Genomic DNA, 26,437 nt, shown 5'->3' on the forward strand with positions numbered 1-26,437 from the left:
TTATGCGACGACTTACGGGTCTTGCGCAAGATGGCGGCTATACATGGCTCCTCATGAGACGACTTAAGAGTGCTTGCGCAAGATGGCGGCAGCAAGATGGCTGCTATACATAGCCCCTTATTAGACGACTTAAGAGTCCTTGCGCAAGATGGCGGCTGTACATGGCTCCTTATGAGACGACTTAAGGGTGCTTGCGCAAGATGGCGGCAGCAAGGTGGCAGCCATACATGGCTCCTTATGAGACGACTTAAGGGATCTTGCGCAAGATGGCGGCTATACATGGCTCCTTATGAGACGACTTAAGAATGCTTGCGCCAGATGGCGGCTATACATGTCTCCTTATGAGAAGACTTAAGAGTGTTTGCGCAAGATGGCAGCTATACATGGCTCCTTGTGAGACGACTTAAGATTGCTTGCGCAAGATGGCGGTTATACATGGCTCCTTATGAGACGACTTAAGGGTGCATGCGCAAGATGGCGGCTATACATGGCTCCTTATGAGACGACTTAAGCGTGCATGCGCAAGATGGCGGCTATACATGGCTCCTTATCAGACGACCAAGGAGTGCTTGCGCAAGATGGCGGCTTTACATATCTCCTTATGAGACGACTTAAGGGTGCTTGCGCAAGATCGCGGCTATACATGGCTCCTTATGAGACGACTTAAGAATGCTTGCGCCAGATGGCGGCTATACATGTCTTCTTATAAGACGACTTAAGGGTGCTTGCGCAAGGTGGAGGCTATACATGCCTCCTTATGAGACGACTTAAGGGTGCTTGCGCAAGGTGGAGGCTATACATGCCTCCTTATGAGACGACTTAAGGGTGCTTGCGCAAGGTGGAGGCTATACATGGCTCCTTATGAGACAACTTAAAAGAGCTTGCGCAAGGTGGAGGCTATACATGGTTCTTTATGAGACGACTTAAGGGTGCTTGCGCAACGTGGCTGCTATACATGGCTCCTTATGAGACGACGTATGGGTGCTTGCGCAAGATGGCGGCAATACATGGCTAATTATGAGACGCCTTAGGAGTGCTTGCGCAAGATGGCAGCAGCAAGATGGCGGCTATACATGGCTCCTTATGGGACGAATTAAGAATGCTTGCACAAGATGGCGGCTATACATGGCTCCTTATGAGACGACTTACTGGTTCCTACGCAAGGTGGCGGCTATACATGGCTCCTTAAGAGACGACTTAATGGTTCTTGCGCAAGATGGCGGCTGTACATGGCTCCTTATGAGACGACTTACTGGTGCCTACGCAAGGTGGCGGCTATACATGGCTCCTTATGAGACGACTTAATGGTTCTTGCGCAAGATGGCGGCTGTACATGGCTCCTTATGAGACGCCTTAAGAGTGCTTGCGCAAGATGGCAGCAGCAAGATGGCGGCTATACATGGCTCCTTATGAGACGACATAAGAGTGCTTGCGCAAGATGGCAGCAGCAAGATGGCGGCTATACATGGCTCCTTATGAGACGACTTATGGGTGCTTGCGCAACGTGGCGGCTATACATGGCTCCTTACGAGACGACTTATGGGTGCTTGCGCAAGATGGCGGCAATACATGGCTCCTTATGAGACGCCTTAAGAGTGCTTGCGCAAGATGGCAGCAGCAAGATGGCGGCTATACATGGCTCCTTATGAGACGAATTAAGAATGCTTGCGCAAGATGGCGGCTGTACATGGCTCCTTATGAGACGACTTACTGGTTCCTACGCAAGGTGGCGGCTATACATGGCTCCTTAAGAGACGACTTAATGGTTATTGCGCAAGATGGCGGCTATACATGGCTCCTTATGAGACGACTTAATGGTTCTTGCGCAAGATGGCGGCTGTACATGGCTCCTTATGAGACGATTTATGGGTGCTTGCGCAAGATGGCGGCTATACATGGGTCCGTATGAGACGACTTAAGAGTGCTTGCGCAAGGTGGCGGACGCGAGATGGCGGCTATACATGGGTCCTTATGAGACGACTTAATGGTTCTTGCGCAAGATGGCGGCTATACATGGCTCCTTATGAGACGACTTAAGAGTGCATGCGCAAGATGGCGGCTATACATGGCTCCTTATGAGACGACTTAATGGTTCTTGCGCAAGATGGCGGCTATACATGGCTCCTTAAGAGACGACTTAATGGTTCTTGCGCAAGATGGCGGCTATACATGGGTCCTTATGAGACGACTTAATGGTTCTTGCGCAAGGTAGCGGCTGTACGTGGCTCCTTATGACGCAACTTAAGTGTTCTTGCGCAAGGTGGCGGCTATACATGGCTCCTTATGGGACGACATAAGAGTGCTTGCGCAAGATGGCGGATATACATGGCTCCTTATGAGACGACTGAAGGGTGCTTGAGCAAGATGGCGGCTATACATGGCTCCTTGTGAGACACCTTATGGGTGCTTGGGCAATATGGCGGCAGCAAGGTGGCGGCTATACATGGCTCCTTATGAGACGACTTAAGAGTGCTTGCGCAGGATGGCAGCTATACATGGCTACTTATGAGACGACTTAAGAGAGCTTGCGCAAGCTGGCGGCTATACATGGCTCCTTATGAGGCGACTTAAGAGTGCTTGCGCAAGGTGGCTGTTATACATGGCTCCTTATGAGACGACTTAAGGGTGCTTGCGCAAGATGGCGGCTATACATGGCTGCTTATGAGACGCCTTATGAGTGCTTGCGCAAGATGTCGGCTGTACATGGCTCCTTATGAGACTACTTAAGGGTGCTTGCGCAAGATGGCGGCAGCAAGGTGGCGGCTATACATGACTCCTTATGAGACGACTTAAGAGAGCTTGCGCAAGATGGCAGCTATACATGGCTCCTTATGAGACGAATTAAGAGTGCTTGCGCAAGATGGCGGCTATACATGGCTCCTCATGAGACGACATAAGAGTGCTTGCGCAAGATGTCGGCTGTACATGGCTCCTTATGAGACGACTTAAGGGTGCTTGCGCAAGATGGCGGCAGCAAGGTGGCAGCTATACATGGATCCTTATGAGGCGACTTAAAGGTTCTTGCGCAAGATGGCGGCTATACATGGCTCCTTATGAGACGACTTAAGAATGCTTGCGCCAGATGGCGGCTATACATGTCTCTTTATGAGACGACTTAAGAGTGCTTGCGCAAGATGCCAGCTGTACATGGCTCCTTGTGAGACGACTTAAGATTGCTTGCGCAACATGGCGGCTATACATGGCTCCTTATGAGACGACTTAAGGGTTCATGCGCAAGATGGCGGCTATACACGGCTCCTTATGAGACGACTTAAGGGTGCATGCGCAAGATGGCGGCTATACATGGCTCCTTATGAGACGACTTAATAGTGAATGCGCAAGATGGCGGCTATACATATCTCCTTATGAGACGACTTAAAGGTGCTTACGCAAGGTGGCGGCTATACATTGCTCCGTATGAGACGACTTTGGAGTGCTTGCGCAAGGTGGCGGCTATACATGGCTCCTTATGTGGCGGCTTAAGGGTTCTTGCGCAAGTAGGCGGCTATACATGGCTCCTTATGAGACGACTTAAGAATGCTTGCGCCAGATGGCGGCTATACATGTCTCCTTATGAGACGACTTAAGGGTGCTTGCGCAAGGTGGAGGCTATACATGCCTCCTTATGAGACGACTTAAGGGTGCTTGCGCATGGTGGAGGCTATACATGCCTCCTTATGAGACGACTTAAGGGTGCTTGCGCAAGGTGGAGGCTATACATGGCTCCTTATGAGACGACTTAAAAGAGCTTGCGCAAGGTGAAGGCTATACATGGTTCCTTATGAGACGACTAAAGAGTGCTTGCGCAACGTGGGTGCTATACATGGCTCCTTATGAGACGACTTATGGGTGCTTGCGCAAGGTGGAGGCTATACATGGCTCCTTATGAGACGCGTTAAGAGTAGTTGCGCAAGATGGTGGCTATACACGGCTCCTTATGAGGCGACTTAAGAGTGCTTGCGCAAGATGGCGGCTATACATGGCTCCTTATGAGACGACTTAAGGGTTCTTTCGCAAGATGGCGGCTATACATGGCACCTTATGAGACGCGTTAAGAGTAGTTGCGCAAGATGGTGGCTATACACGGCTCCTTATGAGGCGACTTAAAGGATCTTGCGCAAGGTGGCGGCAATACATGGCTCCTTATGAGACGCCTTAAGGGTGCTTGCGCAAGGTGGCGGCCGCAAGTTGGCGGCTATACATGGCTCCTTATGAGGCGACTTAAGGGTTCTTGCGCAAGGTGGCGGCAGCAAGGTGGCTGCTATACATGGCTCCTTATGAGCCGACTTAAGGTATCTTGCGCAAGATGGCGTCTATACATGGCTCCTTATGAGACGCCTTAAGCGTGATTGGGCAAGGTGGCGGCTATACATTTCTCCTTATGATACGACTTAAGGGTTCTTGCGCAAGATAGCGGTTATTCATGGCTCCTTGTGAGACCCCTTGAGGGTGATTGCGCAAGGTGGCGGCTATACATGCCTCCGTATGAGACGACTTAAGGTTGCTTGCGCAAGGTGGCGGCTATACATGGCTCCTTTTGAGACCCCTTAAGGGTGATTGCGGAAGGTGGCGTCTATATATGGTTCCTTATGAGACGCCTTAAGACTGCTTGCCCAAGATGGCGGCTATATATGGCTCCTTATGCGACGACTTAAGGGTCTTGCGCAAGATGGCGGCTATACATGGCTCCTCATGAGACGACTTAAGAGTGCTTGCGCAAGATATCGGCTATACATGGCTCCTTATGAGACGACTTAAGAGTGCTTGCGCAAGGTGGCGGCTATACATGGCTCCTTATGAGGCGACTTAAGAGTGCTTGCGCAAGGTGGCTGTTATACATGGCTCCTTATGAGACGACTTAAGGGTGCTTGCGCAAGATGGCGGCTATACATGGCTGCTTATGAGACGCCTTATGAGTGCTTGCGCAAGATGGCGGCAGCAAGATGGCTGCTATACATTGCCCCTTATGAGACGACTTGAGAGTCCTTGCGCAAGATGGCGGCTGTACATGGCTCCTTATGAGACGACTTAAGGGTGCTTGCGCAAGATGGCGGCAGCAAGGTGGCAGGTATACATGGCTCCTTATGAGACGACTTAAGGGTTCTTGCGCAAGATGGCGGCTATACATGGCTCCTTATGACACGACTTAAGAATGCTTGCGCCAGATGGCGGCTATACATGTCTCCTTATGAGACGACTTAAGAGTGCTTGCGCAAGATGCCAGCTATACATGGCTCCTTGTGAGACGACTTAAGATTGCTTGCGCAAGATGGCGGCTATACATGGCTCCTTATGAGACGACTTAAGGGTGCATGCGCAAGATGGCGGCTATACATGGCTCCTTATGAGACGACTTAAGGGTGCTTGCGCAAGATGGCGGCTATACATGGCTCCTTATGAGACGACTTAAGAGTGCTTGCGCAAGATGGCGGCTATACATATCTCCTTATGAGACGACTTAAGGGTGCTTGCGCAAGATGGCGGCTATACATTGCTCCGTATGAGACGACTTTAGAGTGCTTGCGCAAGGTGGCGGCTATACATGGCTCCTTATGAGGCGACTTAAGGGTTCTTGCGCAAGTAGGCGGCTATACATGGCTCCTTATGAGACGACTTAAGAATGCTTGCGCCAGATGGCGGCTATACATGTCTCCTTATGAGACGACTTAAGGGTGCTTGCGCAAGGTGGAGGCTATACATGCCTCCTTATGAGACGACTTAAAGGTGCTTGCGCAAGGTGGAGGCTATACATGCCTCCTTATGAGACGACTTAAGTGTGCTTGCGCAAGGTGGAGGCTATACATGGCTCCTTATGAGACGACTTAAAAGAGCTTACGCAAGGTGGCGGCTATACATGGTTCCTTATGAGACGACTGAAGGGTGCTTGCGCAACGTGGCTGCTATACATGGCTCCTTATGAGACGACTTATGGGTGCTTGCGCAAGATGGCGGCAATACATGGCTCCTTATGAGACGCCTTAAGAGTGCTTGCGCAAGATGGCAGCAGCAAGATGGCGGCTATACATAGCTCCTTATGGGACGAATTAAGAGTGCTTGCGCAAGATGGCGGCTGTACATGGCTCCTTATGAGACGACTTACTGGTTCCTACGCAAGGTGGCGGCTATACATGGCTCCTTAAGAGACGACTTAATGGTTCTTGCGCAAGATGGCGGCTATACATGGCTCCTTATGAGACGATTTAAGGGTGCTTGCGCAAGATGGCGGGTATACATGGGTCCGTATGAGACAACTTAAGAGTGCTTGCGCAAGGTGGCGGACGCGAGATGGCGGCTATACATGGGTGCTTATGAGACGACTTAATGGTTCTTGCGCAAGGTGGCGGCTGTACGTGGCTCCTTATGACGCGACTTAAGTGTTCTTGCGCAAGGTGGCGGCTATACATGGCTCCTTATGGGACGACATAAGAGTGCTTGCGCAAGATGGCGGATATACATGGCTCCTTATGAGACGACTGAAGGGTGCTTGCGCAAGATGGCGGATATACATGGCTCCTTATGAGACGACTTAAGAGTGCATGCGCAAGATGGCGGCTATACATAGCTCCTTATGAGACGACTTAAGAGTGCATGCGCAAGATGGCGGCTATACATGGCTCCTTGTGAGACACCTTAAGGGTGATTGCGCAAGGTGGCGGCAATACATGCCTCCTTATGAGACGACTTAAGATTGCTTGCCCAAGATGGCGGCTATATATGGCTCCTTATGCGACGACTTAAGGGTCTTGCGCAAGATGGCGGCTATACATGGCTCCTCATGAGACGACTTAAGAGTGCTTGCGCAAGATGTCGGCTATACATGGCTCCTTATGAGTCGACTTAAGAGTGCTTGCGCAAAATGGCGGCAGCAATATGGCGGCTATACATGGCTCCTTATGAGACGACTTAAGAGTGCTTGCGCAAGATGGCGGCTGTACATGGCTCCTTATGAGACGACTTAAGGGTGCTTGGGCAAGATGGCGGCAGCAAGGTGGCGGCTATACATGGCTCCTTATGAGACGACTTAAGAGTGCTTGCGCAAGATGGCAGCTATACATGGCTCCTTATGAGACGACTTAAGAGAGCTTGCGCAAGGTGGCGGCTATACATGGCTCCTTATGAGGCGACTTAAGAGTGCTTGCGCAAGGTGGCTGTTATACATGGCGCCTTATGAGACGACTTAAGGGTGCTTGCGCAAGATGGCGAATATACATGGCTGCTTATGAGACGCCTTATGAGTGCTTGCGCAAGATGTCGGCTGTACATGGCTCCTTATGAGACGACTTAAGGGTGCTTGCGCAAGATGGCGGCAGCAAGGTGGCGGCTATACATGGCTCCTTATGAGACGACTTAAGAGTGCTTGCGCAAGATGGCAGCTATACATGGCTAATTATGACACGAATTAAGAGTGCTTGCGCAAGATGGCGGCTATACATGGCTCCTCATGAGACGACTTAAGAGTGCTTGCGCAAGATGTCGGCTGTACATGGCTCCTTATGAGACGACTTAAGGGTGCTTGCGCAAGATGGCGGCAGCAAGGTGGCAGCTATACATGGCTCCTTATGAGACGACTTAAAGGTTTTTTGCGCAAGATGGCGGCTATACATGGCTCCTTATGAGACGACTTAAGAATGCTTGCGCCAGGTGGCGGCTATACATGTCTCCTTATGAGACGACTTAAGAGTGCTTGCGCAAGATGCCAGCTATACATGGCTCCTTGTGAGACCACTTAAGATTGCTTGCGCAAGATGGCGGCTATACATGGCTCCTTATGAGACGACTTAAGGGTTCATGCGCAAGATGGCGGCTATACATGGCTCCTTATGAGACGACTTAAGGGTGCTTGCGCAAGATGGCGGCTATACATGGCACCTTATGAGACGAATTAAGAGTGCTTGCGCAAGATGGCGGATATACATATCTCCTTATGAGACGACTTAAGGGTGCTTGCGCAAGGTGGCGGCTATACATTGCTCCGTATGAGACGACTTTAGAGTGCTTGCGCAAGGTGGCGGCTATACATGGCTCCTTATGTGGCGACTTAAGGGTTCTTGCGCAAGTAGGCGGCTATACATGTCTCCTTATGAGACGACTTAAGAATGCTTGCGCCAGATGGCGGCTATACATGTCTCCTTATGAGACGACTTAAGGGTGCTTGCGCAAGGTGGAGGCTATACATGCCTCCTTATGAGACGACTTAAGGGTGCTTGCGCAAGGTGGAGGCTATACATGCCCCCTTATGAGACGACTTAAAGGTGCTTGCGCAAGTTGGAGGCTATACATGGCTCCTTATGAGGCGCCTTAAGCTTTCTTGCGCAAGATGGCGGCTATATATGTCTCCTTATGAGACGACTAAAGAATGCTTGCGCCAGATGGCGGCTATACATGGCTCCTTATGAGACGACTTAAGGGTGCTTGCGCAAGGTGGCGGCTATACATGGCTCCTTATGAGACGCCTTAAGGGTGCTTGCGCAAGGTGGATGCTATACATGGCTCCTTATGAGACGACTTAAGGGTGCTTGCGCAAGGTGGAGGCTATACATGGCTCCTTATGAGACGACTTAAAAGAGCTTGCGCAAGGTGGAGGCTATACATGGTTCCTTATGAGACGCCTTGAGGGTGCTTGCGCAACGTGGGTGCTATACATGGCTCCTTATGAGACGACTTACGGGTGCTTGCGCAAGATGGCGGCAATACATGGCTCCTTATGCGACGCCTTAAGAGTGTTTGCGCAAGATGGCAGCAGCAAGGTGGCAGCTATACATGGCTCATTATGAGACGACTTAAGGGTTCTTGCGCAAGATGCCGGCTATACATGGCTCCTTATGAGACGACTTAAGATTGCTTGCGCAAGATGGCAGCTATACATGGCTCCTTATGAGACGACTTAAGAGTGCTTGCGCAAGGTGGCGGCTATACATGGCTCCTTATGAGGCGACTTAAGAGTGCTTGCGCAAGGTGGCTGTTATACATGGCTCCTTATGAGACGACTTAAGGGTGCTTGCGCAAGATGCCGGCTATACATGGCTCCTTATGAGACGACTTAAGAATGCATGCGCCAGATGGCGGCTATACATGTCTCCTTATGAGACGACTTAAGAGTGCTTGCGCAAGATGCCAGCTATACATGGCTCCTTGTGAGACGACTTAAGATTGCTTGCGCAAGATGGCGGCTATACATGGCTCCTTATGAGACGACTTAAGGGTGCATGCGCAAGATGGCGGCTATACATGGCTCCTTATGAGACGACTAAAGGGGGCTTTCGCAAGATGGCGGCTATACATGGCTCCTTATGAGACGACTTAAGAGTGCTTGCGCAAGATGGCGGCTATACATATCTCCTTATGAGACGACTTAAGGGTGCTTGCGCAAGATGGCGGCTATACATTGCTCCGTATGAGACGACTTTAGAGTGCTTGCGCAAGGTGGCGGCTATACATGGCTCCTTATGAGGCGACTTAAGGGTTCTTGCGCAAGTAGGCGGCTATACATGGCTCCTTATGAGACGACTTAAGAATGCTTGCGCCAGATGGCGGCTATACATGTCTCCTTATGAGACGACTTAAGGGTGCTTGCGCAAGGTGGAGGCTATACATGCCTCCTTATGAGACGACTTAAGTGTGCTTGCGCAAGGTGGAGGCTATACATGGCTCCTTATGAGACGACTTAAAAGAGCTTGCGCAAGGTGGAGGCTATACATGGTTCCTTATGAGACGACTTAAGGGTGCTTGCGCAACGTGGCTGATATACATGGCTCCTTATGAGACGACTTATGGGTGCTTGCGCAAGATGGCGGCAATACATGGCTCCTTATGAGACGCCTTAAGAGTGCTTGCGCAAGATGGCAGCAGCAAGATGGCGGCTATACATGGCTCCTTATGGGACGAATTAAGACTGCTTGCGCAAGATGGCGGCTGTACATGGCTCCTTACGAGACGACTTACTGGTTCCTACGCAAGGTGGTGGCTATACATGGCTCCTTAAAAGACGACTTAATGGTTCTTGCGCAAGATGGCGGCTATACATGGCTCCTTATGAGACGATTTAAGGGTGCTTGCGCAAGATGGCGGCTATACATGTGTCCGTATGAGACAACTTAAGAGTGCTTGCGCAAGGTGGCGGACGCGAGATGGCGGCCATACATGGGTCCTTATGAGACGACTTAATGGTTCTTGCGCAAGGTAGCGGCTGTACGTGGCTCCTTATGACGCGACTTAAGTGTTCTTGCGCAAGGTGGCGGCTATACATGGCTCCTTATGGGACGACATAAGAGTGCTTGCGCAAGATGGCGGCTATACATGGCTCCTTATGAGACGACTTAAGGGTGCTTGCGCAAGATGGCGGATATACATGGCTCCTTATGAGACGACTTAAGAGTGCATGCGCAAGATGGCGGCTATACATAGCTCCTTATGAGACGACTTAAGGGTGCTTGCGCAAGATGGCGGCTATACATTGCTCCTTATGAGACGACTTAAGAGTGCTTGCGCAAGGTGGCGGCTATACATGGCTCCTTATGAGGCGCCTTAAGCTTTCTTGCGCAAGATGGCGGCTATAAATGTCTCCTTATGAGACGACTAAAGAATGCTTGCGCCAGATGGCGGCTATACATGGCTCCTTATGAGACGAGTTAAGGGTGCTTGCGCAAGGTGTCGGCTATTCATGGCTCCTTATGAGACGTCTTAAGAGTGCTTGCGCAAGGTGGCTGCTATACATGGCTCCTTATGAGACGACTTAAGAGTGCTTGCGCAAGATGGCGGCTATACATGGCTCCTTATGAGACGACTTAAGAGTGCTTGCGCAAGATGGCGGCTATACAAGGCTCCTTATGAGACGACTTAAGGGTTCTTGCGCAAGATGGCGGCTATACATGGCTCCTTATGAGACGCCTTAAGGGTGCTTGCGCAAGGTGGCGGCCGCAAGATGGCGGCTATACATGGCTCCTTATGAGGCGACTTAAGGGTTCTTGCGCAAGGTGGCGGCAGCAAGGTGGCTGCTATACATGGCTCCTTATGAGCCGACTTAAGGTATCTTGCGCAAGATGGCGTCTATACATGGCTCCTTATGAGACGACTTAAGAGTGCTTGCGCAAGGTGGCGGCTATACATGGCTCCTTATGAGGCGCCTTAAGCTTTCTTGCGCAAGATGGCGGCTATAAATGTCTCCTTATGAGACGACTAAAGAATGCTTGCGCCAGATGGCGGCTATACATGGCTCCTTATGAGACGAGTTAAGGGTGCTTGCGCAAGGTGTCGGCTATACATGGCTCCTTATGAGACGCCTTAAGGGTGCTTGCGCAAGGTGGATGCTATACATGGCTCCTTATGAGACGACTTAAGGGTGCTTGCGCAAGGTGGAGGCTATATATGGCTCCTTATGAGACGACTTAAGGGTGCTTGCGCAAGGTGGAGGCTATACATGGCTTGTTATGAGATGACTTAAAAGTGCTTGCGCCAGGTGGAGGCTATTCATGGCTCCTTATGAGACGTCTTAAGAGTGCTTGCGCAAGGTGGCTGCTATACATGGCTCCTTATGAGACGACTTAAGAGTGCTTGCGCAAGATGGCGGCTATACATGGCTCCTTATGAGACGACTTAAGAGTGCTTGCGCAAGATGGCGGCTATACAAGGCTCCTTATGAGACGACTTATGGATGCTTGCGCATGATGGCGGCTAAAAATGGCTCCTTATGAGACGCCTTAAGAGTGCTTGCGCAAGATGGCGACAGCAAGATGGCGGCTATACATTGCTCCTTATGAGACGACTTAAGAGTGCTTATGCAAGATGGCGGCTGTACATTGCTCCTTATGAAACGACTTAATGGTTCTTGCGCAAGGTGGCGGCTATACATGGCTAATCATGAGACGACTTAATAGTTCTTGCGCAAGATGGCGGCTATACATGGCTACTTATGAGACGACTTAAGGGTGCTTGCGCAAGATGGCGGCTATACATGTGTCCTTATGAGACGACTTAAGAGTTCTTGCGCAAGGTGGCGGACGCAAGATGGCGGCTATACAAGGGCCCTTATTAGACGACTTAATGGTTCTTGCGCAAGGTGGCGGCTATCCATGGGTCCTTATGAGACGACTTAATGGTTCTTGCGCAAGGTGGCGGCTGTACATGGCTCCTTATTAGACGACTTAAGAGATCTTCCGCAAGGTGGCGGCTATACATGGCTCCTTATGGGACGACATAAGAGTGCTTGCGCAAGATGGCGGCTATACATGGCTCCTTATGATACGACTTAAGGGTGCTTGCGCAAGATGGCGGCTATACATGGCTCCTTATGAGATGACTTAAGAGTGCTTGCGCAAGATGGCGGCTATACAAGGCTCCTTATGAGACGACTTAAGGGTTCTTGCGCAAGATGGCGGCTATACATGGCTCCTTATGAGACGCCTTAAGGGTGCTTGCGCAAGGTGGCGGCCGCAAGATGGCGGCTATACATGGCTCCTTATGAGGCGACTTAAGGGTTCTTGCGCAAGGTGGCGGCAGCAAGGTGGCTGCTATACATGGCTCCTTATGAGCCGACTTAAGGTATCTTGCGCAAGATGGCGTCTATACATGGCTCCTTATGAGACGCCTTAAGCGTGATTGGGCAAGGTGGCGGCTATACATTTCTCCTTATGATACGACTTACGGGTTCTTAGGCAAGATGGCGGTTATACATGGCTCCTTGTGAGACCCCTTAAGGGTGATTTCGCAAGGTGGGGGCTATACATGCCTCCTTATCAGACGACTTAAGGGTGCTTGCGTAAGATGGCGGCTATACATGGATCTTTATGAGACGACTTAAGGTTGCTTGCGCAAGGTGGCGGCTATACATGGCTCCTTGTAAGACCCCTTAAGGGTGATTGCGCAAGGTGGCGGCTATACATGCCTCCTTATGAGACGACTTAAGAGTGCTTGCCCCTAGATGGCGGCTATATATGCCTCCTTATGGGACGACTTAAGGGTCTTGCGCAAGATGGCGGCTATACATGGCTCCTCATGAGACGACTTAAGAGTGCTTGCGCAAGATGTCGGCTATACATGGCTCCTTATGAGACGACTTAAGAGTGCTTGCGCAAGATGGCGGCAGCAAGATGGCTGCTATACATAGCCCCTTATGAGACGACTTAAGAGTCCTTGCGCAAGATGGCGGCTGTACATGGCTCCTTATGAGACGAATTAAGCTTGCTTGCGCAAGATGGCGGCAGCAAGGTGGCAGCTATACATGGCTCCTTATGAGACGACTTAAGGGTGCTTGCGCAAGGTGGCGGCTATACATGCCTCGTTATGAGACGACATAAGGGTGCTTGCGCAAGATGGCGGCTATACATGGCTCCTTATCAGGCGACTTAAGGGTGCTTGCGCAAGATGTCGGCTATACATGGCTCCATATGAGACGACTTAAGAGTGCTTGCGCAACATGGCTGCTATAATTGGCTCCTTATGAGAGGACTTAAGGGTGCTTGCGCAAGATGGCGGCTATACATTGCTCCTTATGAGACGACTTAAGAGAGCTTGCGCAAGGTGGCGGCTATACATGGCTCCTTATGAGACGACTAAAGGGTGCTTGCGCAAGGTGGCGGCTATACATGGCTCTTTATGAGACGACTTAAGCGTTCTTGCGCAAGTTGACGGCAGTACATGTCTCCTTATAAGACGACCTAAGGGTTCTTGCGCAAGATGGCGGCTATACATGGCTCCTTATGAGACGACTTAAGAATGCTTGCGCCAGATGGCGGCTATACATGGCTCCTTATGAGACGACTAAAGGGTGCTTGCGCAAGGTGGCGGCTATACATGGCTCCTTATGAGACGACTTAAAGGTTCTTGCGCAAGGTGGCGGCTATACATTGCTCCTTATGAGACGACTTAATGGTTTTTGCGCAAGATGGCGGCTATACATGGCTCCTTATGAGACGACTTAAGGCTGCTTGCGCAAGATGGCGGCTATACATGGGTCCTTATGAGACGACTTAAGAGTTCTTGAGCAAGGTGGCGGACGCAAGATGGCGGCTATACATGGGTCCTTAAGAGACGACTTAATGGATCTTGCGCAAGGTGGCGGCTATCCATGGGTCCTTATGAGACGACTTAATGGTTCTTGCGCAAGGTGGCGGCTGTACATGGCTCCTTATGAGACGACTTAAGAGTTCTTGCGCAAGGTGGCGGCTATACATGGCTCCTTATGGGACGAAATAAGAGTGCTTGCGCAAGATGGCGGCTATACATGGCTCCTTATGAGACGACTTAAGGGTGCTTGCGCAAGATGGCGGCTATACATGGCTCCTTATGAGACGACCTAAGAGTGCTTGCGCAAGATGGCGGCTATACATGGCTCCTTATGAGACGACTTAAGGGTGCTTGCGCAAGATGGCGGCTATACATTGCTCCTTATGAGACGACTTAAGGGTGCTTGCGCAAGGTGGTGGCTATACATGGCTCCTTATGAGGCGACTTAAGGGTTCTTGCGCAAGATGGCGGCTATACATGGCTTCTTATGAGACGACTTAAGAATGCTTTCGCCAGATGGCGGCTATACATGGCTCCTTATGAGACTACTTGAGGGTGCTTGCGCAAGGTGGCGGCTATACATGGCTCCTTATGAGACGCCTTAAGGGTGCTTGCGCAAAGTGGAGGCTATACATGGCTCCTTATGAGACGACTTAAGGGTGCTTGCGCAAGGTCAAGGCTATACGTGGCTTCTTGTGAGACGACTTAAGGGTGCTTGCGCAAGGTGGAGGCCATACATGGCTCCTTATGAGACGACTTAAAAGTGCTTGCGCAAGGTGGAGGCTATACATGGCTCCTCATGAGACGACTTAACGGTGCTTGCGCAAGGTGGCTGCTATACATGGCTCCTTATGAGACGACTTATGGGTGCTTGGGCAAGATGGCGGGTATACATGGCTCCTTATGAGACTACTTAAGGGTGCTTGCGAAAGATGGCGGTTATACATGGCTCCTTATGAGACAACTTAAGAGTTCTTGCGCAAGGTGGCTGCTATACATGGCTCCTTATGAGTCAACTTAAAGGTTCTTGCGCAAGGTGGCGACTATACATGGCTCCTTATGATACGTGCTAAGGGTGCTTGCTCAAGGTGGCGGCCGCAAGATGGCGGATATACATGGCTCCTTATGAGACGACTTAAGGGCTTCTGCGCAACGTGGCGGCTGTACATGGCTCCTTATGAGACGCCTTAAGTGTTCTTGCGCAAGGTGGCGACCGCAAGATGGCGGCTATACATGGCTCTTATGAGACGACTTAAAGGTTCTTGCGCAAGATGGCGGCTGTACATGGCTCCTTATGAGACGCATTAAGGGTGCTTGCGCAAGGTGGCGGCCGCAAGATGGCGGCTATACATGGCTCCTTATGAGACGACTTAAGGGTTCTTGCGCAAGGTGGCGGGTATACATGGCTCCTTATGAGACGCCTTAAGGGTTCTTGCGCAATATGGCGGCTACACATGGCTCCTTATGAGACGACTTAAGGGTTCTTGCGCAATATGACGGCTTTACACGGCTCCTTATGATACGGCTTAAGGGTTCTTGCGCAAGATGGCGGCTATACATGGCTCCTTTTGAGACGACTTAGGAGTGCTTGCGCAAGGTGGCGGCTATACATGGCTCCTTATGAGACACCTTAAGGGTGTTTGCGCAAGTTGGCGGCGGCAAGATGGCCGCTATACATGGCTCCTTATGTGACGACTTAAGGGTCCTTGCGCAAGGTGGCGGCAGCAAGGTGGCAGCTATACATGGCTCCTTATGAGACGACTTAAGTTTCTTGCGCAAGATGGCGGTTATACATGGCTCCTTGTGAGACCCCTTAAGGGTGATTGCGCAAGGTGGCGGCTATACATGCCTCCTTATGAGACGACTTAAGGGGGCTTGCGTAAGATGGCGGCTATGCATGGCTCCTTATGAGACGACTTAAGGTTGCTTGCGCAAGGTGGCGGCTATACATGGCTCCTTGTGAGACCCCTTAAGGGTGATTGCGCGAGGTGGCGACTATACATGCCTCCTTATGAGACGACTTAAGAGTGCTTGCGCAAGATGGCGGCTATACATGGCTCCTTATGAGACGACTTAAGGGTGCTTGCGCAAGATGGCGGCTATACATGGCTCCTTATGAGACGACTTAATAGTGCTTGCGCAAAATGGCGGCTATACATGGCTCCTTATGAGACGACTTAAAAGTGCTTGCGCAAGATGCCGGCTATACATGGCTCCTTATGAGACGACTTAAGAATGCTTGCGCCAGATGGCGGCTATACATGTCTCCTTATGAGACGACTTAAGAGTGCTTGCGCAAGATGCCAGCTATACATGGCTCCTTGTGAGACGACTTAAGATTGCTTGCGCAAGATGGCGGCTATACATGGCTCCTTATGAGACGACTTAAGGGTGCATGCGCAAGATGGCGGCTATACATGGCTCCTTATGAGACGACTTAAGGGTGCTTGCGTAAGATGGCGGCTATACATGGCTCCTTATGAGACGACTTAAGACTGCTTGCGCAAGATGGCGGCTATACATATCTCCTTATGAGACGACTAAAGGGTGCTTGCGCAAGATGGCGGCTATACATTGCTCCGTATGAGACGACATTAGAGTGCTTGCGCAAGGTGGCGGCTATACATGGCTCCTTATGAGGCGACTTAAGGGTTCTTGCGCAAGTAGGCGGCTATACATGGCTCCTTATGAGACGACTTAAGAATGCTTGCGCCAGATGGCGGCTATACATGTCTCCTTATGAGACGACTTAAGGGTGCTTGCGCAAGGTGGAGGCTATACATGCCTCCTTATGAGACGACTTAACGGTGCTTGCGCAAGGTGGAGGCTATACATGATTCCTTATGAGACGACTTAAGTGTGCTTGCGCAAGGTGGAGGCTATACATGGCTCCTTATGAGACGACTTAAAAGAGCTTGCGCAAGGTGGAGGCTATACATGGTTCCTTATGAGACGACTTAAGGGTGCTTGCGCAACGTGGCTGCTATACATGGCTCTTTATGAGACGACTTATGGGTGCTTGCGCAAGATGGCGGCAATATATGGCTCCTTATGAGACGCCTTAAGAGTGCTTGCGCAAGATGGCAGCAGCAAGATGGCGGCTATACATGGCTCCTTATGGGACGAATTAAGAGTGCTTGCGCAAGATGGCGGCTGTACATGGCTCCTTACGAGACGACTTACTGGTTCCTACGCAGGGTGGCGGCTGTACATGGCTCCTTAAGAGACGACTTAATGGTTCTTGCGCAAGATGGCGGCTATACATGGCTCCTTATGAGACGATTTAAGGGTGCTTGCGCAAGATGGCGGCTATACATGGGTCCGTATGAGGCAACTTAAGAGTGCTTGCGCAAGGTGGCGGACGCGAGATGGCTACTATACATGGCTCCTTATGAGACGCCTTAGGAGTGCTTGCGCAAGTTGGCTGCTATAGATGGCTCCTTATGTGACGACTTAAGGGTGCTTGCGCAAGGTGGCGGTTATACATGGCTCTTTATGAGACGACTTAAGAGTGCTTGCGCAAGGTGGCGGCAGCAAGGTGGCGGCTATACATGGCTCCTTATGAGACGACTTAAGGGTTCTTGCGCAAGATGTCTGCAGCAAGGTGGAGGCTATACATGCCTCCTTATGAGACGACTTAAGGGTGCTTGCGCAAGATGGCGGCTATACATTGCTCCGTATGAGACGACTTAAGAGTGCTTGCGCAAGATGGCGGCTATACATTGCTCCGTATGAGACGACTTAAGAGTGCTTGCGCAAGATGGGGGCTATACATGGCTCCTTATGAAACGCCATAAGGGTTCTTGTGCAGGATGACGGCTGTACATGGGTCCTTATGAGACGACTTAAGGGTTCTTGCGCAAGATGGCGGCTATACATGGGTCCTTATGAGACGCCTTTAGGGTGCTTTCTCAAGGTGGCGGCCGCAAGGTGGCGGCTATACATGGCTCCTTATGAGACGAGTTACTGGTTCTTGCGCAAGGTGGCCGCCGCAGGATGGCGGCTATACATGGCTCCTTACGAGAGGACTTAAGGGATCTTGCGCAAGGTGGCGGGTATACATGGCTCCTTATGAGCCGCCTTAAGGGTGCTTGCGCAAGGTGGCCGCCGCAGGATGGCGGCTATACTTTCCTCCTTATGAGACGACTTGTTCTTGCGCATGATGGCGGCTGTATATGCCTCCTTGTGAGACGACATAAGGGTGCTTGCGCAAGATGGCGGCTATATATGGCTCCTTATGGGACGACATATGGGTGCTTGCGCAAGATGGCAGCTATACATGGCTCCTTATAAGACGACTTAAGAGTGCTTGCGCAAGATGGCGGCTATACATGGCTCCTTATGAGACGACTTATGGGTGCTTGCGCAAGGTTGCGGCTATACTTGGCTCCTTATGAGACGACTTAAGGTTGCTTGCGCAAGGTGGCGGCTATACTTGGCTCCTTATGAGACGACTTAAGGTTGCTTGCGCATGATGGCGGCTGTACATGCCTCCTTGTGATACCCATTAAGGGTGCTTGCGCAAGGTGGCGGCTATACATGCCTCCTTATGAGACGACATATGGGTGCTTGCGCAAGATGGCGGCTATACATGGCTCCTTATCAGGCGACTTAAGGGTGCTTGCGCAAGATGTCGGCTATACATGGCTCCATATGAGACGACTTAAGAGTGCTTGCGCAAGATGGCGGCTATAATTGGCTCCTTATGAGAGGACTTAAGGGTGCTTGCGCAAGATGGCGGCTATACATTGCTCCTTATGAGACGACTTAAGAGAGCTTGCGCAAGGTGGCGGCTATACATGGCTCCTTATGAGACGACTAAAGGGTGCTTGCGCAAGGTGGCGGCTATACATGGCTCTTTATGAGACGACTTAAGCGTTCTTGCGCAAGTTGACGGCAGTACATGTCTCCTTATAAGACGACTTAAGGGTTCTTGCGCAAGATGGCGGCTATACATGGCTCCTTATGAGACGACTTAAGAATGCTTGCGCCAGATGGCGGCTATACATGGCTCCTTATGAGACGACTAAAGGGTGCTTGCGCAAGGTGGCGGCTATACATGGCTCCTTATGAGACGACTTAAAGGTTCTTGCGCAAGGTGGCGGCTATACATTGCTCCTTATGAGACGACTTAATGGTTTTTGCGCAAGATGGCGGCTATACATGGCTCCTTATGAGACGACTTAAGGCTGCTTGCGCAAGATGGCGGCTATACATGGGTCCTTATGAGACGACTTAAGAGTTCTTGCGCAAGGTGGCGGACGCAAGATGGCGGCTATACATGGGTCCTTATGAGACGACTTAATGGATCTTGCGCAAGGTGGCGGCTATCCATGGGTCCTTATGAGACGACTTAATGGTTCTTGCGCATGGTGGCGGCTGTACATGGCTCCTTATGAGACGACTTAAGATTTCTTGCGCAAGGTGGCGGCTATACATGGCTCCTTATGGGACGAAATAAGAGTGCTTGCGCAAGATGGCGGCTATACATGGCTCCTTATGAGACGACTTAAGGGTGCTTGCGCAAGATGGCGGCTATACATGGCTCCTTATGAGACGACCTAAGAGTGCTTGCGCAAGATGGCGGCTATACATGGCTCCTTATGAGACGACTTAAGGGTGCTTGCGCAAGATGGCGGCTATACATTGCTCCTTATGAGACGACTTAAGGGTGCTTGCGCAAGGTGGTGGCTATACATGGCTCCTTATGAGGCGACTTAAGGGTTCTTGCGCAAGATGGCGGCTATACATGGCTTCTTATGAGACGACTTAAGAATGCTTTCGCCAGATGGCGGCTATACATGGCTCCTTATGAGACTACTTGAGGGTGCTTGCGCAAGGTGGCGGCTATACATGGCTCCTTATGAGACGCCTTAAGGGTGCTTGCGCAATGTGGAGGCTATACATGGCTCCTTATGAGAGGACTTAAGGGATCTTGCGCAAGGTGGCGGGTATACATGGCTCCTTATGAGCCGCCTTAAGGGTGCTTGCGCAAGGTGGCCGCCGCAGGATGGCGGCTATACTTTCCTCCTTATGAGACGACTTGTTCTTGCGCATGATGGCGGCTGTATATGCCTCCTTGTGAGACGACATAAGGGTGCTTGCGCAAGATGGCGGCTATATATGGCTCCTTATGGGACGACATATGGGTGCTTGCGCAAGATGGCAGCTATACATGGCTCCTTATAAGACGACTTAAGAGTGCTTGCGCAAGATGGCGGCTATACATGGCTCCTTATGAGACGACTTATGGGTGCTTGCGCAAGGTTGCGGCTATACTTGGCTCCTTATGAGACGACTTAAGGTTGCTTGCGCAAGGTGGCGGCTATACTTGGCTCCTTATGAGACGACTTAAGGTTGCTTGCGCATGATGGCGGCTGTACATGCCTCCTTGTGATACCCATTAAGGGTTCTTGCGCAAGGTGGCGGCTATACATGCCTCCTTATGAGACGACATAAGGGTGCTTGCGCAAGATGGCGGCTATACATGGCTCCTTATCAGGCGACTTAAGGGTGCTTGCGCAAGATGTCGGCTATACATGGCTCCATATGAGACGACTTAAGAGTGCTTGCGCAAGATGGCGGCTATAATTGGCTCCTTATGAGAGGACTAAAGGGTGCTTGCGCAAGGTGGCGGCTATACATGGCTCTTTATGAGACGACTTAAGCGTTCTTGCGCAAGATGGCGGCTATACATGGCTCCTTATGAGACGACTTAAGAATGCTTGCGCCAGATGGCGGCTATACATGGCTCCTTATGAGACGACTAAAGGGTGCTTGCGCAAGGTGGCGGCTATACATGGCTCCTTATGAGACGACTTAAAGGTTCTTGCGCAAGGTGGCGGCTATACATTGCTCCTTATGAGACGACTTAATGGTTTTTGCGCAAGATGGCGGCTATACATGGCTCCTTATGAGACGACTTAAGGCTGCTTGCGCAAGATGGCGGCTATACATGGGTCCTTATGAGACGACTTAAGAGTTCTTGCGCAAGGTGGCGGACGCAAGATGGCGGCTATACATGGGTCCTTATGAGACGACTTAATGGATCTTGCGCAAGGTGGCGGCTATCCATGGGTCCTTATGAGACGACTTAATGGTTCTTGCGCATGGTGGCGGCTGTACATGGCTCCTTATGAGACGACTTAAGATTTCTTGCGCAAGGTGGCGGCTATACATGGCTCCTTATGGGACGAAATAAGAGTCCTTGCGCAAGATGGCGGCTATACATGGCTCCTTATGAGACGACTTAAGGGTGCTTGCGCAAGATGGCGGCTATACATGGCTCCTTATGAGACGACTTAAGGGTGCTTGCGCAAGATGGCGGCTATACATTGCTCCTTATGAGACGACTTAAGGGTGCTTGCGCAAGGTGGTGGCTATACATGGCTCCTTATGAGGCGACTTAAGGGTTCTTGCGCAAGATGGCGGCTATACATGGCTTCTTATGAGACGACTTAAGAATGCTTTCGCCAGATGGCGGCTATACATGGCTCCTTATGAGACTACTTGAGGGTGCTTGCGCAAGGTGGCGGCTATACATGGCTCCTTATGAGACGCCTTAAGGGTGCTTGCGCAATGTGGAGGCTATACATGGCTCCTTATGAGACGACTTAAGGGTGCTTGCGCAATATGGCGGCTTTACACGGCTCCTTATGATACGGCTTAAGGGTTCTTGCGCAAGATGGCGGCTATACATGGCTCCTTTTGAGACGACTTAGGAGTGCTTGCGCAAGGTGGCGGCTATACATGGCTCCTTATGAGACACCTTAAGGGTGCTTGCGCAAGTTGGCGGCCGCAAGATGGCCGCTATACATGGCTCCTTATGAGACGACTTAAGGGTCCTTGCGCAAGGTGGCGGCAGCAAGGTGGCGGCTATACATGGCTCCTTATGAGACGACTTAAGGTTTCTTGCGCAAGATGGCGGCTATACATGCATCCTTATGAGACGCCTTAAGCGTGATTGCGCAAGGTGGCGTATATATATGGCTCCTTATGATACGACTTAAGGGTTCTTGCGCAAGGTGGCGGCTATACATGGCTCCTTGCGAGACCCCTTAAGGGTGATTGCGCGAGGTGGCGACTATACATGCCTCCTTATGAGACGACTTAAGAGTGCTTGCGCAAGATGGCGGCTATACATGGCTCCTTATGAGACGACTTAAGGGTGCTTGCGCAAGATGGCGGCTATACATGGCTCCTTATGAGACGACTTAATAGTGCTTGCGCAAGATGGCGGCTATACATGGCTCCTTATGAGACGACTTAAAAGTGCTTGCGCAAGATGGCGGCTATACATGGCTCCTTATGAGTCGACTTAAGGGTTCTAGCGCAAGATGGCGGCTGTACATGGCTCCTTATGAGACGACTTAAGGGTTCTTGCGCAAGATGGCGGCTATACATGGCTCCTTATGAGACGACATAAGGGTGCTTGCTCAAGAGGGCGGCTATACATGGCTCCTTATCAGGCGACTTAAGGGTGCTTGCGCAAGATGGCGGCTATACATGGCTCCTTGTGAGACGACTTAAGAGTGCTTGCGCAAGATGGCGGCTATACATGGCTCCTTATGAGACGACTTAAGAGTGCTTGCGCAAGATGGCGGCTGTACATGGCTCCTTATGAGACGACTTAAGGTTGCTTGCCCAAGATGGCGGCTATTCATGGCTCCTTATGAGACGACTTAAGGGTGCTTGCGCAAGATGGCGGCAGTAAATATTATGTTTCAAATATTATTTTGACTGAGGAATTTCAAATTTGAGGCATTTTCATAATAACACAATACATACAATACGACAGGAACTAACCACACATCGCCATTGCGCTGTATAGCAAATATCTCAGTCAGACATATTTAAATTCGTGGGTTCTCCGCGTGTTAACAATCAGATGACTTATCATGGTAGGTTCTGATAAGTAGAGGCTCCAAAGACACGTCAGTCTCTTAACTAGGGTGGACGGTAATCATTTCCCCTAGTAGACAGGTCAACGCTCCGCGCAGTCAAGCAATAAAAGCCGTAGAAATCAAGATATTAGATGTACCACAATTAACAGATTGCACTTCATGGGGCATTGTTAAATGGTTCGTTTAAATTCCAGACGTACTAACAGTTAGTTATACCAGTCCCCTCTGCAACATGATTGCACATAATGTACTGAATACTTGTGAGCATCAACAGCACAGAAACTCGTGCACTCAGAGAAAATATTTCACATCATTCCAGGCTACTCATGAATATAAAGTTTACAATTAATTTCTAAGAAAGCTTTAAGGCTTACCTCAGAATTTTCTATTTGTACTTCAGGTCAATACGGCGGCATGTTGTCGCATCTTAAATGTCTATCACAGCATCGTAGAAATTAGGCCTATTCATTAAGTCACTCAGAAATTCATTCTCAATCGCAATCAAAGAAAGTGCAGAGAGCTTGTTCTGTACTTTTGAGTTTCTTTGCAAAGTGTGTATCCTTTTTAAGGCCGAGAATCTTCTTTCAGCGGAAGCGCTAGACGCCACGATGGTGAGAATGAGGTTAATCAATTTCGTTGCTTCTGGATATGCTCTTTTAAGACCACTGGTGTGCAAATATTGGTAGTGGTCTGTACATTATTTTTCACAAGGTCCGGCTTCGAGTAGAGGAGAGACCAGTTTTTTTTTTTTTTTTTGCTAGGGGCTTTACGTCGCACCGACACAGATAGGTCTTATGGCGACGATGGGATAGGAAAGGCCTAGGAGTTGGAAGGAAGCGGCCGTGGCCTTAATTAAGGTACAGCCCCAGCATTTGCCTGGTGTGAAAATGGGAAACCACGGAAAACCATCTTCAGGGCTGCCGATAGTGGGATTCGAACCTACTATCTCCCGGATGCAAGCCTCACAGCCGCGCGCCTCTACGTGCACGGCCAACTCGCCCGGTGGACAGACAGTTCACTTTTATGATTCATCCAGTCAAAAATGCATCCATAGATATGGATGGATGATCAGACAATGTTACCAAACAACCGTGCTGGATGTAATGTAAACACTTGGTGGATGGCCAGACAATGTTACCCAACTAACATGCAGGCTGTGATCAAATCTGTGGTTGGATGATCAGACAATGTCACCTAACAACAGTGCTGTGTGTGATGTAACGTGCGGACGGATGGGCAAACAAATTTACCTAACAACCATGCAAGCTAGTAGTATATCTGGAGGGTTCTGCAGCCGCCGGCACCGAGGGCCCCTCCGCTGAGGCTTCCGCCCCATTGACCGCGCTGGCTAAGAGCGCGAGCCTAACCTCACATCCGCCATCTTGGAGGGGCTTAACCTAACTTTCTACACACGAGACAACAAGCCTAAAGTCATGGAAGGGCCTAATCTCAGTTTTACCGCGGGATGCCCTTCCTGACGCCTACGAGAGCGTGCTTAACCTTACATCCGCTATCTTGGAGGGGGTAACCTCACTTTTTGCGCAATAAGCAACAATCCCAACCTCATGGAAGGGCCTAATCTCAGTTTTACGGCCGGATGCCTTCCTTGACGCCATTTTCACAAGATGAGGGCTGTACACGGCTCCTTATGAGATGCCTTAAGTGTGCTTGCGCAAGATGGTGGCTGCAAGATGGTTGCTATACGTAGGTTCTGATGAGACTCCCTATGGACGCTTGCGCAAGATGGCGGCCGCAAGATAGCGGCTATACATGACTCCCCTCTAAATTTCAAGGTGATATCTGGTATGTACTTTGACGGCCTTAAAACTGAAACAACATTGTGGTCTCCGTAATTAAGTGTTCTTTCAGTGTTATATTCTAGGCTCTGTTAAGGCCTGGTAGCATATTATTATCATTCCTTATATTTATATTGGTCGTTCTCCTATGTGTTCTAATCAAACTTAAGTTTCTTGGGTTATTATTGTTATTAATATGTTTCCTTTGATGTGCTATTCTGAGCTTAATTTGCTTTAACGTTATGGATTTATTCTGTTTCTTGTTGTTGTTCCTCCATCCTGTCATTGTTATGTCGAGATAGTGGGTATTGATAAGATATGACGCAATTTGATAAGGTCTACATCATCGTTACGAGCTGATTGTGTTTCGAGAAGCGTTGTGGATCAGACGCTCGTGTGGTGTGATTGATGATGACTTATTAAATAACATTGGCGAAGTGATTTAAGGAATGTGATCGCTACGATATATTTTTCGTTTAACGTGTGATGTGTAAATAAGCCTGTTTTAACATTCCGCCGACATTTCTAGTTTCCTACTTCGCCTTCTGCCACATGTGGTCGGGATGTGTCTTCTTCTCTTCTGGTTTATTTTGCTAATATTATTTCTTGTATGACCTTTAAATGGTGTTGTTATTTACAGTGCTCTTCCAAACTTCTAGTAGAAAATGTTTGACCTACTAAAAGGGGTTGCGCGTTAAAAAGGTTAACTGAGAGCTCTCAAACTAATGTAGTCATATGACCATTGATTTAAAGGTTTCCTTTTGAAAAAGGATCTGCAGTTCTTGAGTAAAATATATTTTAAAGGTATTACACGATTTGCGATTTAATATTATTCCAGTGAATGTATTAATTTCTTCTTATTCTTATTTAATTTATTTAGTTACATTTTGTTGTTTCTTTTAAATTTTATGGATTATTTATGGGTGTTACTCTCCTCTTAAAAATATTCTTAGTTACTAAATTTTCATTGGTTAAAGCGATTTAGTGTCTTAGGGTATTTCCCACGAATTGCTCTCTCCTCTGTTGAGGTTCCTCTTTGACCATTGGTGCTGCCCAGATTCCATCGCCTCCCAGTCCTGTGCCTGTGTTTTTATCGATGCCTACCCTAAGTAGCCGGCGTGATTTCGCGCTGGGTTGGCCTCTTGTCTCCTTTGTGGTAGTGCCTGCAATCGAAGACCTGGGCTGCGGTCTTGTGCTGCCAGTTGCTTGATTGTCCTTTTCTTCGGTTGTTAGTACGCCACAATGTTATACAAACGTGATATCAATTATCAACATGACGTCTGTACTGCTCATAAAACTGCTGCGGTGCGAGCGAGGAGGAGTGTGGTATCAAAACATCACACGTCGCCACCAGCAGAACTGAAAACAAGTCAGTGAGTCGGATTATTGTAAAAATACTCTCAGTGCATGAGAAAATTAAGCAAGACTTCGTAAACCATTTTAAAGATGCATTTCACCTTCTTCATCGAGTTAATTGTAGATTATTTTCATTCAACTAACGTGTTGTAGTTACTTACCAATGCAATCAAACATTTTTTTAAAGTTTGCAGAACGTCTGCAAACATGAAGACAACAAACTTAGGGAATAATCTTTTCCTGCAATGATATTGCTAAAATTAATATTCAGTAACAAGATGACGATAAAAAGAATAGATTTGTGAAGAAATACTTGCTGTTATTTGTTATGCGTGAAGGATATAAGAATTTCTTTTCACGTAAAATAGCGATCATTGCGGG

Source organism: Anabrus simplex, chromosome X (genome assembly GCF_040414725.1).
Source record: "Anabrus simplex isolate iqAnaSimp1 chromosome X, ASM4041472v1, whole genome shotgun sequence".
Taxonomy (NCBI): Eukaryota; Metazoa; Arthropoda; class Insecta; order Orthoptera; family Tettigoniidae; genus Anabrus; species Anabrus simplex.